The sequence below is a fragment of the Anastrepha ludens genome, chromosome 5 (genome assembly GCF_028408465.1).
Source record: "Anastrepha ludens isolate Willacy chromosome 5, idAnaLude1.1, whole genome shotgun sequence".
Lineage (NCBI taxonomy): Eukaryota > Metazoa > Arthropoda > Insecta > Diptera > Tephritidae > Anastrepha > Anastrepha ludens.
Window position 1 is genome coordinate 125,483,404 of NC_071501.1, and position 15,832 is coordinate 125,499,235.

At 36.3% G+C, this 15,832-nt stretch overlaps 1 protein-coding gene across 3 annotated transcripts in view; it reads left to right on the top strand.

Annotated features, from left to right (window-relative positions):
• LOC128862878 (protein expanded) overlaps window positions 1–15,832 on the top strand; it is a 75,953-nt gene that overhangs the window by 26,029 nt on the left and 34,092 nt on the right. The window contains exons 1-2 of one of the 3 annotated variants that reach the window (XM_054101664.1): window positions 5,494–5,777; window positions 8,135–8,232. The exons of 1 other annotated variant lie outside the window; for it this stretch is intronic. The gene's annotated coding sequence lies outside the window, so the exon portion shown is untranslated. Of the gene's footprint in view, window positions 1–5,493; window positions 5,778–8,134; window positions 8,233–15,832 lie in introns of those variants that run through there. One more of the 3 variants, XM_054101665.1, reaches the window with a different exon arrangement.

Genomic DNA, 15,832 nt, shown 5'->3' on the forward strand with positions numbered 1-15,832 from the left:
TAGTACAATAACTAGAGTTTATATAAGTTTATATAAAATATTATAAAATGTATAAATTTATAGAAAAAACGCACCCATTCACATTGGGAATGACTCTGTCTGGAAGATGATGAAACCACAGAGCATATCTTGTGCAACTATATTGTCTTAGCAAAGACAAGGCTGCACATCTTTCATCGAGGTCAAATGGATCCGAATGAGATCAATAATGCTGACGTCAGCCCATCAGCCGATTCTGTCAAATTCGCTCAAGGCTCACCTTTAAAATCTTTTCACTATGAATGTGGGCATCTTTTTCTTCATTTCGTATAATTCTGTCACTCCTCAGAACAAACTGGAATTTTTTTGGACCACCCTAGTACTCACATTTCGAAACAGTTGCCATAAGAATATATTTTTTGACTTTGGTATTAACTATTTTTGATTTGAAGGAGGAAGTGTGAAGATATTTCGTGCAAAGCAGCTTAGTAAAAGAATATTTGTTTAGACATTGGGTTTGAAATAACATAGTTTGCCATCGAAAGGTATTTCGAGAGATACACCTATCAGACATGTAGAAATCAACCCCTAATGCGACGTTCCAAATTATTGGTTTAGTGGGCAGTGCGTCTTGGCATATCTTCCTGTAGCAGCTCAACAGTTTTGGCTTCACCTCTAGAAAATGTTTCAGCCCGTGTTTGTTGCTAAGGACTGTGTTTTAACGTTTCTCCTTGCTGTTGATGTTGTTGGTGTTCATATCTGCGTCTCACGTAACTTTATGTTTGCTACTTGACTTTCTGGGCTTGGTTTGTCTTCCATGCTACTTCACCTTCGACGTTGGCTTCGATTTTACTTAGTTTGAGCCGCAGCTATTAATTTTTTGTTTGTTTTTCATTTCGTTTTTTTATTATTATCGGTTTCTTCTCTCTTTCTGCAACCCGGCTAACCAAGTTGTGTATTGTTGATGTTTGTTGCTGTTATTGTCGTTGCTGCAGCGGCTGCTGTCGCCGCAATCGCCGCAGCAGACCATTGGAATTTCACTCACACAGGCACTCGTACCAGCGCGAATAGAATTCTATCTAAATACACACATTCTCGCTTACGTGCATATTTTGATTCGTGATTCGTTGCAAACGCCATAGAAGTGGGTAATTGCTTGTGCCATACAAGCAGTAGGCGCTGGGTTCGATCCTGACTGCAGAAGTGAAAGATAAAAATTAGTGAATAATACCAAAATAAGAGATTTTCATAAAGACTTGGCTGCTGCTCGAATACAACATAAGGCTTTCTATTTGTAGAACAAAATCTAAACACAAAAGGCTCGGCCTAAACCTGTTGTAGTATTTTTGCTGGTGAATAAAACGAACCCGCATTTGGTCTACTTCAGGAATAATCTTATTGTCCACTCTACAAAGCACGTGAAACGGGTCATTCTCAAACTAAATGTTTTTGAATCAATTCCAGCAATTAAAGACCATCACGTGCCTTACTTTTCGCCTAACCCACTAGTGCTCCTTCAGTTTTTTTTCGAAGACAAGTGCACTGACCAGTCAATTCTAAATAATTTTCCACGGCATAAATCACAATAGATGTGTAAGTATGTATGTGCGTATACTACCTTTGTGTTTGTCATCTGTATCTGCTTGTACTGGGTATATGGCTGGTTGTGTTCTGCCCGTTTGCAAATATTTTCTGACGTTCTCCAAGCTACGAAATTAAGTTTTATCTCATTGCTTCTCTCTTATCGGGCGAGTTTCTGCTCTGTCCGCTTTTCCGCTTTCGTTCCAGGCAAACAGAAAGATAGGGTAAAAGTCGGGCGTCGTTCGTGTTGTGCAGGCGGAGAACGGATTTGAAACAGATCATTATATAAAGTACGTATTATATATACGTACATATGTAATAAAAATAATAGTAAATACCATATAATTGGCCAAACAATTTTTCAGAGCAACATACTTGCGCACCCGGCTTTTTAGCAGGTAGGATGGTTTTTGTGAATCGCAATCATTTGATTTTCTTAGCTCACAGGTAGCTAAGAAAAATTCATTTATTCTTTTATTATTTAATGTGCAAAATTCCGCAGTTCTACGCAATAAAAATTTGAATACCACCTTAATCAAAAAGTTCCCGGAACAACCGCCAGTCAACTCTAAGTCAATTGATTTGAGTTCTGGTTTATTGTTAGGCTGCCACATCTGAGATTAACATTCCTACCAAGATTCTATTGCCATTGCCTGTTTGACAAATTTTAAATATACTAGATTTGAATTTGCAAAAAATGAGTTTGTATTAAATTAAATTTGCGTCAAAAATGGATTCAATTGCACGAAAACCTTAAGAACTACCAGTTGGGAAACTGTATCTCTAAAGAAAATAGCCGTTTACGAGTGACATGAATGCCTCAGAAGAGATCATGGACTCACGATGATGACTCATTCTGATGAGTCCAGGATGACGAAAGGTCTGTGTAGTGTCAAGCTGTCGACATCGAAAATTGATGAAAGGATCAATAAAGTGAAAGAAAAGTTGATCGATAACCGCAAATTAACGATCACACCATCAGAGAGCTGACAGAGGACTTGAAAAAAATTTATTATAGATCCTTTCAGAAAATTGTACAAGTAGTTAATGATTTGGATTTGCGCAGTTTTGCTGCAAAGTTGGTCGCAAAGCACCTGAATTTAATTGAAAAAGGGGCCGCGTTGATATCGCCAAAAACATGATTTCCAAGGCTGAGTCCGGCCCAACGTTCATCAAACGCTTCATTACTGGATACGAGACGTGAATTTATGAGTACGGCATGCAATCCAGACTTCGTGCGGGTGACTGGAGAGCTTCGAAGAAACCAAGGCCTAGTACGTCGTTTTCAGTAAAAAACGAAAGCGTTGGTCACGGTTTTTATGGATTTTATGGATTAGAAAATAATTGCACACCACGATTTTTTTCCAAATGGTCAGAGAGTTAGTAAGGCCTATTATTTGAGCGCTATGAGACGCTACGTGAGAATACAACTCGTAGATTTTGCACCCCGATAGCGCACCGTCACCGTTTTTGACCAAGAACGAAACGAATACCATCCAACAGCCATCGAACTGATCTGCTTGTTCGAGTCAAAAAAACACTACGCGTTTCGGAGTGAAGAGCCAAAAGGAAGTAATGGAAAAATCGAAGACGGCTCAGACGGTCGTACCGAAAATAGACTTCCAGAAATGTTTCAAAAGCAGGATTAAACGCTGGCATAGTGTGTTGCAGCTGATGTGGAGTACATTGGAGGCGGTAACACCACTTTTGAGGAATAAACTTTAATTTTGAATTTTCTAAATGTATGCTGGAAAGTTTTTGATCAAGGTGGTATAGACATACATATGTACATATATACTGTTTTGTAAACAGCACCATATCTATGCACACACATACACATAAATATATGCATTTGTATAGGGTTGGGTATTTGAAATGCAAATTAGATTATTCCACTTATATAATATTTATGAGTATTATTTTATGCAATTTGATTTGGATTTGGTTCAGACGTTTGATCGCAAATAATACTCATTCTTAATAATAGACTGGCAATGGGATTACTTTTCCATCTACCATCGTTGATATTCTTAGAAGTTCCCGCTTTATTTACGCAAACTGCGTGATAACTCAGATAAGAGTTACTCGCCTTTTATGTAATCCACAAAATATACCGCATTTTTCTCACCAACTCCCAGCTGGTGTTCTCGATCAATTTCACTGCTGTAATACCGATTTCCAGGGTATGGTGGACATCCAATCTTATTGTTTCTGAGTTTGCATTATTATTATATGAGTATATGAGAAGAAAGCTATTATTATTAAGATACCAAAAAAGGTGATCGTAATAATTGTGAGAACCGGCGAAGAGTATCTACCGGGCTGTCTCGAGTGTGGTTAGACCAGCGATTAGAAGAGTAACAAAAATAAGGATTTTTGATACTTCTGAAAAGCAGTTCTACTTTATGGGAGCGAAATATGGGAGAAAATGTCTTAATAAGGAAAACAGTAAATCATTCAACCACGTAAAAAATGTAACAAGAAACCGTGATTTTTGGATCTTTTGTAGATAGACTAAAGTTCCTTTGTGTAAACATCAGTCTACCGTGCGAGGCCCAGAGTTCGTAGATTCGTTATTTGTTGTCTAATTTGTCGCTTCTGCTTATTTTGCCCAGTTTTGTTGCATTTGGATCTGCCTTCAATGGCTAATTGTAATTTGCCAATTTTCGAATCGCATTTTCTCTGTTTTATTTCAGCAGCGACTCAGGATTCCACAGTTTATTTGCTATGTATGAATGTATATGCACAATGTATTTCATGAGGACCTGACGATGTCGGAGTTCGGATATATTGTATAAGTATAAGAGCAGAAATATAGTAAAAATAATTTTATGGTAATTTTTTAATTTCATACTCAAAGACTCTATTACACCTGATACATCGTCCAATCGTACGTTTATCTAATAAATTTATATTTTTTCACTCTGCACATTGCGATATTAGAAATAGGCATTTTTACTTAGCTGAATGGTGATACTCGTATTCCCGCATATAAATACAAGTGAATTTATCCGCACATAAATTCATAAATATATTCGTACCACAAATATACACACTCACACTTCCATTCACACTCAAACTCACACAAGATCGCATTAAATCGGCATTTCAGGCTAGCCGCGCCACACCCGCTTGCGAGCTTTACACCGGGCTTAAACATTTGCCGCATTCCAATTAGAAAATATACGATACCCCATTTAAATTTATGGCCATTCAAATGTGTACGCTGGCAATGCTCCACGCGCTTATGCATTCATACATACCTTTGCGCATATAAATACGATATGTACGTGTATACATACATTCGTACATTAAATCGCAGAAATATTCGGCGGGCACAAAAATAAAAAATAAAAAACAAATAGGCTAGCAGCGATCGCAATTTTTGAACTGAAATGCTGGTCATATACTGTACTGAGCCCCAAAAGTCTCTCACCAACCATATCCAAATGAGAATGTGTACGAATTCATGATCGCAAGCACACACATGCATTTACACGAGTATATATATGCACGTCAATATTAATATATGTACATATATATGTGAGTTTGTATGTATATATGTATATAGAAATTATCAACAAAATAGCGCATTCCAATCTAAAATCACGTTTTCAATAAACCAACGCCGAGTAACGAGTATCTCAGCGCTGGTAGCTGGTATTTGAGAGCAGCAGCAGCAGGTACCCCAAGAAATATTCGCACCACCACAAGCGCACAATACAACTCGCCGATACTTCTCATTGATTCACACACGCACGCGCGCTCTTACAAACATACACCTACACACATGCACACATTGGACTGGCAAAAACGGGTATACATACACTGTATGGGTGTAAATGTGTTCGTGTGCAGAGACTCAGGAACCTTGGTACGGCAGAGAAAAATTGTGGCTTTCGCGGTGCGTTTGGTTCAGTTCGGTTTACGGTGCTGAGCGAAACGGTCAATATTTCGAAATTTTGAATTTAATACTAATTTTTCTGTAAATAAAATTAAAAAAAAACAACAAAAAACGCAGCACAACAGATATGTAACACATGATATATCAAAATACATGAATTTATATCGGTGACCACAGAGATACTGGAGACGAATAAAAAATATAAATGAATTGTAGGGAGTAAAGCAAAAGGAGGAGTAGAAAATAGCAACTAAACTGTTCCTTCGTGCTGATTTGGGCAAAAGAGTGAGCTGAAATATTTGTGTGGAAAAAAGTATGTTTTCTATTGTAAAAGAAAAAATATAGAAATACATATTTTTAGTAAAGTGTAATTTTCGAAACTAGTGATAAGTAATCTCGGAGTACTTCTTAAAATGGAACAGAGCATCAATCAAAGTTAAAAGTGTTTCGAGATCGGGTTTTTGAAAATGTATGTATGTATATGTGTGTGTATGTATGTACTATGTGCATGTACGAATTCATGAGGTGATTGAGTAAAGTTAGCTTACTAATCACTCAAGAATGTGGCACATTATTACTTTACAATACTTGTGGCAAACAATCGCAACATCAATAGCCGAGTGAATGAAAAACAAAAATGAAAAGAAAAAAAACTTAGTGAATTCGTATTGGTATCTTACGATTTCAGAGACCGCGTGGATTACGTTCGACTCTCTTGCATTGGACGAGATTAATTTAATAATCCAAAGTGGTGAATGTGCTGTTTTTTACGACAATCGGCATACAAATAAAAATAATTTGCATACACACATATGTATGTACGTATACGATCACCATTAAATGGCCACTTATTAGTTTTGATTGCTCTGTTCTGGTTAGAAACGATTGTGACAAAGGAGAAAGAGATCCAATAGAATCTGGTTAAAAATCCACGTTGTGTTCCCCAAACACGCATTCCCATCGATATACACACACACGCGCGCACATATATAAAACACAGATTTTCATGCATTTGGATTGGGGGGGGGGGGGGGGGCGGCGGAGGGATTTTAAATCCGCGCACACAGGTGAAAATTGGTATATGGGGCTCAGACCAAAATTTGAGTACACAAATACATAAACGAACTGCATACAACGAAGGCGATGCCGTAAGTCGCGCGCCACTCCACGATCGGTTCGGATTCTCTATGTGCCGCTGCGGTTCACTCATGTTCGTTTTTCTGAGCTAGCAGATAAACACGTCTCGTCTGTGTTTATGTATGAATGTGTGCTTGAGAGTATGCTTTTGTGTGCGCGTGTAGGGGCTACCGCTGTTTCTCTTGTCATGCTCGTGTAAAATATTGACGAAGCAGCAAAAAAACAACAACAACGAAATAAGCACAACAAAAATTGCAATAAATTCTTTAGTGCAACAACAAATCGTGTGCGAAGTGAGACAGCAACAACAAAAACAACCACAACGAAAATAACAATGAAAACAACAAAAGAGAAAATTTAATAAGACCAAAACCAAGCGAAGTAATGGAAACGGCAACGGCGAAGGAAAATTAGAGTCAGAGAGAAGACAAAATATGCGATCACGCATTCATGCACACCCCGACTTGAGTGCATTTCTGAGTGTGTGTGTGTATGTATGTGCATGTGTATAAAGTATTGATAATTTGCCCTGAAGTAGTGTAATCTACTCAAGTACAAAAATAAGAAATACGCTGCCATCACCACTGGCATAGCGAGAGTCTCAGCCTCAAAATAGACAAATAAACAACATCATTGCCAGCAACAACAACGCTGGCAAATTTTTGATTAAAAATTTCAACGTCAACGTCAACTTCACTGCGCGTTTGCTGTTCAGTGTTATGTTTTGCTTAGCTTTTTTGTAGCTGAATTGGATGCTTGGCTTTTGTGTTTGTCATTGGTGTGCTGTATTTTTTATCTGTATATATGTACGCACATGCGTACTCATGTATGCGTCTGGCACAATTGGTGATACTTTTGCTGAAGTTGCCTCAATTAAAATTGTTACACTGAGTTCATTGGAATGCGAGCAGTCCGAAAGTACAAAAATATTTGGAAACCGACTAACGTATGATTGCACCAACGCACTGTCCATACATGAACGCATATTAAACATATTAAACTGAGTATCAGTTTAGCGGTAAATATGCACGAAAACATACATAAAAACGTGAATTGAAACAAAATTAACAAATCTGCCGAATTACTCATAAAACTTAATACAAATACTATTTTTGGTGAGATTAATATTTATTTGTTGTTTTTGTGTTGTGATACAAAGCAAATACTTTCGGATTTGTATACGTCCACAACACAAAATGTATTTGAAACTATTCAAAGTGCTGGTGATAATAAAGAAGTGATAAAAAACAATACATACGTAAGCTTCTTATTTGTCCGTCCAAGAGTTCGAAAGTAAAACATGTGCGCAATATTAAAAAAAAAACACAAAATGAACTTTTTGCACTTACTCAAGCTTATGCACGTACACGCATACACACATCGGATTCATAAGTACTTGTAGGTGTAAAGTGAAAAATGTGAATTATTTCAGCCTTTTTAAACGAGCGTTCGGCCACAAACAAACATACATACATACATGCAAATTTGAAAAGTACAAACATTTTAATCGGATATTTATGTTTGTATTCGCAGTTATTATATAAAACAAATGGCTCTCAATATCAGGAATTGGCGGCAAATGCAGTCTCTTTAGGTGTTCTTTAATTAGTCTTGCCTTTGGCGCTGTGGAGGTAAGCCCCTCAGTAATTTACAAGTATATAAAAATAATAACGGTTGCAGAAGTTTATTTTTGAAAATTCTGAAGTTAATGTCATATTTTAATTTTTTAATTACACCTTTAAAAATATTCAAATATTCAAGAAATTCTTAGGCTGTACCAGAGAAACCACGGTCAGTTTTAAAAGCGGCGTTAATCGAGATTAACGTCTAAATTCGGCATTATCTCTGGGATTGAGTGCAACTAATGTGGAATGCCAATTAGACTTACTTCTCATAATTTAAGTGGATTAAGGGAATTTTCGATGACAAAATTGCCGAAAAATGACAATTAAAATCTAAAAGTAATAAAACTTTTAAAGAGAAGAACAGGAAAGACTGGATAAGTTTTGCGCGTTTCATATCAGAAAAATTACAAAAATCTTATTAAAAAACTGCCATGCCTTCATTGTGGTACTATTGCAAAATATTTTTAAAAGGTCGCTTATTTAATCGACCAAAAGATATTCATTTAGAAAAACTAGGTCGCCGTAGCCGAATGGGTTGGTGCGTGACTACCATTCAGGAGTGCGCAGATTTGAATCTCCATTCGTGAAACAGCACAAGATCGCCCCTCGACAGGCAATGGCAAACCTCGACTCGAAGTGGTGATTTATAAAAATTTCAACGGCGTTTTTTCCCCAGTTGCTCAATATTGGTCCCATAATCGACCTCTTTCTTGTTGATACCGTGTTTTAAACAAAGCTTCCTTTAAACTCTATTGATTTGTACCCCTACGACTTCGATACACCCAATTGCAAAAGTGTAAACACGCCACTATTTTTGTTATAAAAATATAGTCAAAACTACAATAAAAACCATATAACGCAAACAAAATGTCAAAGTTATTTTTTGCTGTTTATGTTGAGTACTCAACACTCAATTATTCATTTTATAACAACTGTTAAATTTTAATGAATGAGATGGCAATATTTTAAGAGTGGACTTGCCATGTTTTGTTATTGTCGAGTCGCCATATTAATTTGTCAAATTTTTAAATACCCACCAAAACGCTCAACTTTGTAACCAGAATTTCTAAGATTTTTGTTTTTTGGAAGCGCAATTTTTTATTCCATTGAATTTTAGTATAACAAAGTGGAAGTCTTAAGTGACTACAAAATATATTTAATTTTGTCAATTTTTTTCTCGGGGTGCTGGGCCTGTACTTCGTACGGCGTCCAAGTGTGTCCTCTCTCTAGGCAACCATTTCAACCTAACCCAAAGGAAGAAAAGGCGAAAAAAATTGTCAAAAATCAAAGGTATTTTGTAGCCATACCATAATTTCATATGTTTTTGAAGGTCTGTTAAGCAGTGTCCGATTTCTAATCACAATTAACCAAATGCCAGGTTCGAGTAGTTTGGATTGATATAATGATTCTTGAGCCAAACGCAGAAGTCCCACAGATAATAAGGTCATCACATATTGATAAGTTTTGACTATATTTTTTTTGTCAAAATATTAAAATTTTTGTATAAAAATATTTTATACCTATTCTATAACAAAGCCACAGCAATCCAAGGTTCGAAATTCATGCAAGATTCTTAAATTTAATTTTAGTATAATAAAGTGTAAGTTTCAAGTGGCTTAAAATTCTCTTTAACTTTTTGTTTGCGTATTTTCCTTAAAAAATGAAATTTGGTGTTTCATACACAGGGTACGAGCCCGCGTCTACCAATTCGGCTACGACGGCCGAAAGGGTCGTGTATTTTTTTCACTTTTGCTTTCTTTAACCCAGTTTTAAACTTACGCTGCAGAAGCTGAGTTTCCCAACTGCATAGATTGATGATTTTCGATAAGTTTATAATTTAGCATTAGCTTTTCGATTTTTCCTTTTAAAAGTAGGTATTTACAAAAAACTTATTCCCAACTCATGTTTACAAATGCAATAAGTTGTGACAGATGGCTCGGTACAGAATGAATGCGGCACGAAAACAATGGCCAGGTTCATAAAAAATTCAATTTGTGTAAATTTTTGTTTGATAGTTAGATGGTTCGTCTGGTTGTTAGTGTGGCTCTTACAGCGCTAGTGACAGTGTCGACGATTCTCTCAAATAACTCTCACTAATAGAAGATTTCGATATTTAAAGTGACGGAGTCTGGCATTTTCTCTTCCATGTACAGTTTCATCTTTCATCCAAATCATTCTTCCCATCACTCTTTCCATATGTGTATCTACTATAACGATACCTCGAGTAAAAAAATAGTTAGGGTGTTGCTGGCGTAATGTGACACTCGTATTGCTGATTCCGGTAATTATTTAAGACCACTAAAAGTAAATGAAAAACGGCAATTCACATTGATTTTCTAGCGTTTTGCAATTTGTTGGCCAATTAGGGTATGACCGATGCAGGTAATTAAATGTTTGTTCGTTGAACAAAGCCTAGCCCATCCGGTCAGTGTGGCGTGCGAGTAGCGCACCTTAACTGAGTGAATGTTCTACAATTTGTGTTTATGTAAACATGCATTTGTTGGATAATGCTGCTGCAACTAAATGGTGTACACGCCATATGAAAGTGTGTGTGAATGTCACTAGAATTTCGGAAGCCGAAATTAATATCACCTTTCGATTGTTCTTACATTGGACTGCATTACACACATATTTAGTGGATCATAATAAATATATGTTCATGTATATACATATGTATGCACACAAACACATTGGGCCTGCGTATTAAGGCTGTTATGAAGGAAAAGCGGATAGATCGCCAGCAATTGATTCGTTTGTGCCGTGTAGTAGAGGGAGGGAAGGAGGTAATTAATAAATGTCTTTCACACTTTACTTAGAATGGCACTCTCGTACATTCAAATTGGGGTAATAGATGGGCCAGTTCAAGCACGGCTAACTGGATATGGAACAGCTTGATTGAGTGCCAGCTTGCAAGAGTAGGATCGAACGAATGATCTACAATAGATACATACATAAATACATATGTGCATTCTCGTGTAACCTACAGGATGAAGGCAAACAAGCGATCGAACTAAACTAATGAAGGCGGAAAAGTACATATTAAAGTATTGTAAGCGCACCGTAGGGCGTCCCATTAATACCGTTTATATTTTAAAATTTGGAACAAAACACGCAAGGTTGCTTTTGTTGTGATAAATCGTATTTACCGTGGCCAAATTATAAAATTACCACAAATTTTGACCATTTATTTATTTATTTTATTTTAATTTTTTTTTTAATTCTTAGTTCCTAAAACAGCCACGCTTAAGCTATCAAACTAAGATCTCCTTAAGAAGATGAATCAAACCCCATCCGATGCTTACCAAGAAATGATTTTCATTCCGAAAAATTAAATATAGTTAAATAAATGTCGAGCATTTGTTATATGGAGGAAAGGCACAAGGCCGCCATAAAAAAAGAATGTCAAACAACAACTGATTTTTGAGCCATTTCGAAGTTGCACTTTATTGCACCAAAATTCAATGGGCTTTTTATAAGAAACTAGCTGACCCGACGAACTTTGTTCCGCCCTAGAGGCAATAAAAAAGCAGATTTTTGATTTTATTAAGTTAATTTTTTTATTAGTCAAGTATTTCAATGAAGCTGATACACAGTGGCGGGGGGGCCTCGCAGATAAACGAGTTACCTATTTATTTTCGTTTCGCCAATCATCCTGGCATCGCCTTAATGAGCGTTTTCACACACACTGCCCGACACGATATCTGTAATGGGTGAAAATGTTTGTAAGTAATGTGTGTGGCATTTATCATTTATTTATTGATTGAATACATGGGTGCAGGTAAACCTATGAATGCAATAAATAAATCAGTTATACGTGCAAACGATCTTAGTTTAGCATATATCCAACCATAATGTGTGTGTGTCCTCTTCATTACGAGCGTCCAATGCCAATATCGAGCGCTCGAGAGGAATTTTCTTCATACGACAACTTGCAGACTCGCAAGTGCAAAGTTTCTTTTTATTGTATTGTAAAGTCATCTCCCCGACGTTCTAGTGCATAAAAGTTTTACGTTATTTGTTATTAATTTCATACCTAATGTTAAGGTAAGTCAACATTAACTTTTTAACGACTTTATCGATAGTATCCTACAACCCAAGGCCAGAAAGTTGGATTTCCTGGCGGGTGTGAGATGGTGGCCGAGACAAAGCCGAGCCGGCCACGAAAGTCTTGTAATCCGCTAGACCGCGCTGAGGCTCGAGCAGGCCTCAAAAGTCGCTCTTCCTGGAGTCAAATGCGGCCAGAAACACCGTACTTTCGGCAGAGTGATCAAGAAAAATTATTTCGTCAAAATCAATAGTTACCTATATCTTTTATAAGTCGTAAATACTCGTAATATTAGTAAAGAAATAGATTCAATTTTATATTTACCTAGATAAGTAAAGTACCTACCTACTTATTTTTAAACCAGCGCTAGTGTTTTTTCTCGAAATAATAGAAATATTTCGCCTCTCGACCAATGCCTTCGAGTATATTTTGTATGCGTCAAAATTCGTAACAATTATTTTCACAGAGTTCTTTTTTCATACATACCTACATCTCTTGCGGTGTTCCCACAATAAGTACAAAATCATATGAATGAATAGGTACCTTCAACGAATTATTTCACTTCTCCATAGAAAGACCTTGCTTATAATAAGTTGCTTCTGCATTACGTATTCAACAAAATAAGTAGGTTGGTACTACTTACCTTTGCCTTCTTAATAGTGCCTATAAAATAAAAATATTCAATCTGTGGCATGTACGTACATACATATACAGGGTGGTCATGGATAAAGTGCAAATACCATTGAGACCATAGGCCCGCGACAGATCAAGGTGGCGCTGATGATGATGATGATACAAAGTTGGCAGCTGACTCGTAAATTTTGTATAGTCGTTTTCTTTTCATTTCATTTTCATTTAACAATCATCAACCAACTCTTATAATCTGTATCCTGTAACATTGCGTTCTTACCAAACTTAACTAAAAAATATTTAAGGTTATCATGCCTGGAGGACCCTCTAGAGACAGAGATGTAGGGAGAAAATGGGAATCCGGTGCGTCAAAAAGAAAAAGAAAGGCTGAAACGGTTGTATCCAACCAAGCTCTGAGTTCCAGTATGATGAAATTTCTTAGTCAGCTACATAGTTCAATGAAACCTTTAGTCAAATTTCTGATACAACTTTACCGTCAACATCGAGTGAATCTGCTGTGACCCAAATTTCTGAATCCAATAAAGAGTTAGAAAGTGAGTATATGTGTGAGTCAGAAAATCGAGAGCAAGAAGTTCATTTAAGCGAGCCATTAATAGACCTAGATCCGGGGATGTGGGTATTGCCACTAAATGATGCGCAGCGCCATCTCTTAATTCAAAACGGTCCGGATCAAGACCTAGAGAAATCTGATGAAAATTACCCAAAAGACCTAAGTAAAAGACATTTTTCTAAATTTCATTATACTAGAAAATTGAGTAACGGCGAAACGCAACATCGCAAATTGTTAACTTACTCCATGTCTCAAGATAAAGTGTATTGCTTTCCATGTAGACTTTTTTCACATTTGCAGACATAGATAGTAAAAGAAAGATGTTGTGATTGGAAGGATCTGAGTCGCATACTGCAAAGACATGAACAAAGTGAAGGACACATGGAGTGCATGATGAAATGGACGGAACTCTTTAAAGGAATCAAACACGGTAAAACAATAGATAAGGATAACGAGAGATTGATTAGGGAATCCCAAAAGCATTGGTATAATTTGTTTGAAAGATTGATAGATATAATAAACTCTTGACCTCACACAATTTGGCATTTAGAGCTTATCGAGAATTCTTGAAATTTAACAAGAGTAAAATTTCTGGCAATTTTCTAGACTTAGTTAAGTTGTTATCTAAATATGATCCGACATTACGGGAGCATATGCAACGTATTAACGAAAAACAACTAAATCAACATTATCTGAGCCACGACATCCAAAACGAATTAATTACTTTAATGTCTAAATAAGTTATTAACGAAATTATACACAGGGTTAAACAAGCAAAATACTATGCCATCTTGCTCGATTGTACCAGGGACGTAAGCCGCGTTGAACAAATGTCAATAATATTAAGATTTTGCAATTTGTCAACTGGAGCTGTAGAAGAACATTTCATTGGGTTTATTGACGTCGCAGAAACAACAGGAGAGTATTTAACAAAATCAATATTACAAGAACTGGAAAGAAATGATCTTGATATCCAAAACTGTCGAGGACAGGGATATGATAATGACGCCAATATAGTCGTAATTAGAAAAGGTATCAGAACAAGAATACTCAATATAAATCCAAGAGCATTCCTTACACCATGCGGATGCCACAGTTGGAATTTAACGACAGCCAAAACATTTTTCGGCTTTATCAATAAAATCTATGTGCTGTTTTCAAAGTCAATGAAGCGTTGGGAGATAGTAAAAAGTAAATTAAAATTGACTTTACAAACTCTGTCTGAAACGAGGTGGGAGCAGTAAAAGCAATATTTTTACAATTTGATGATGTCATCGAATGTGTGAATGAACTGAAAAATAAAACTGATGATTCCGAAACTCTAAGCGACTGTGAAGCAGTAATGTAATGAAGTAATGAAGGAAATGTTAACTTTTGATTTTATTGTTGCATTACACGTGTGGTATGAGGTTTTGCTACGTGTAAATAATATAAGTAAACTATGGCAATCGGTTCAAGTCAACTTGCAAGTCGCTATTGATACTTTGCGTTCATTTTGTAGCTAGATTCAAGAATTCCGAAATACAGGATTTGAAAAAAGCGTAACAGAAGCTAGATTATTTGTGGAGAAAAGTACTTGTGAAATTCAGTCTTAATTTAAGGAAAAAAGAATAGCCAGGAAAAACGAATACATTTCAATACAATACATTCTGATGAAACAGTTGAATCTGCTGAAATGCAGTTGATGTCGATTTATAGTGCTCAATGAATATTTTGAACAATTTGGTTTTATTTATGATATCAATTATTTGAAATCTATGCCAAAAGAGGATCTTCTCAAAAATTTTACTGATTTAGGTACAAGACTTCGGGAAGGCGAAAACAGTGATATACAGCCTTTCGAACTATATGAGGAGTTTCAGCTTTTAAAAACTAATTCACTAGACTCTATCAACGACGCAAAACAACTCATCCAATACATTTTAGAAAATAATTTAGAAGAAATATATCAAAATGGTTATATTACAATTAGAATCATGCTCACAGTTCCGGTCAGCACAGCCTCCGCTGAGAGAAGCTTCTCAAAGTTGAAATTGATAAAAACCTATTTGAGAAGCACAATGAGCCAAGACTATCCGCGTTATCAGTTCTGTCAATCGAAGCTGGAATAGTGGCTAAAAGCCGAAAAGTTCGACTATTTTAATATTTGTGTGTCATTATTTTTTGTCATCATTTTATTAACAATAAAACTCGTTAAACTCATAAATTATTTTATAGTTTGGCCCACTTAATTTTACGGTTTTTTTCACTGCGAAGTAAAGAGGCCTCGCGAAGTTGATGTCGCCGACGTACACATTTGGTCTAGCGCCGCCACTGCTGATACACGACATTTTTTGTTTTATTATGAGGTGCAAGAACAA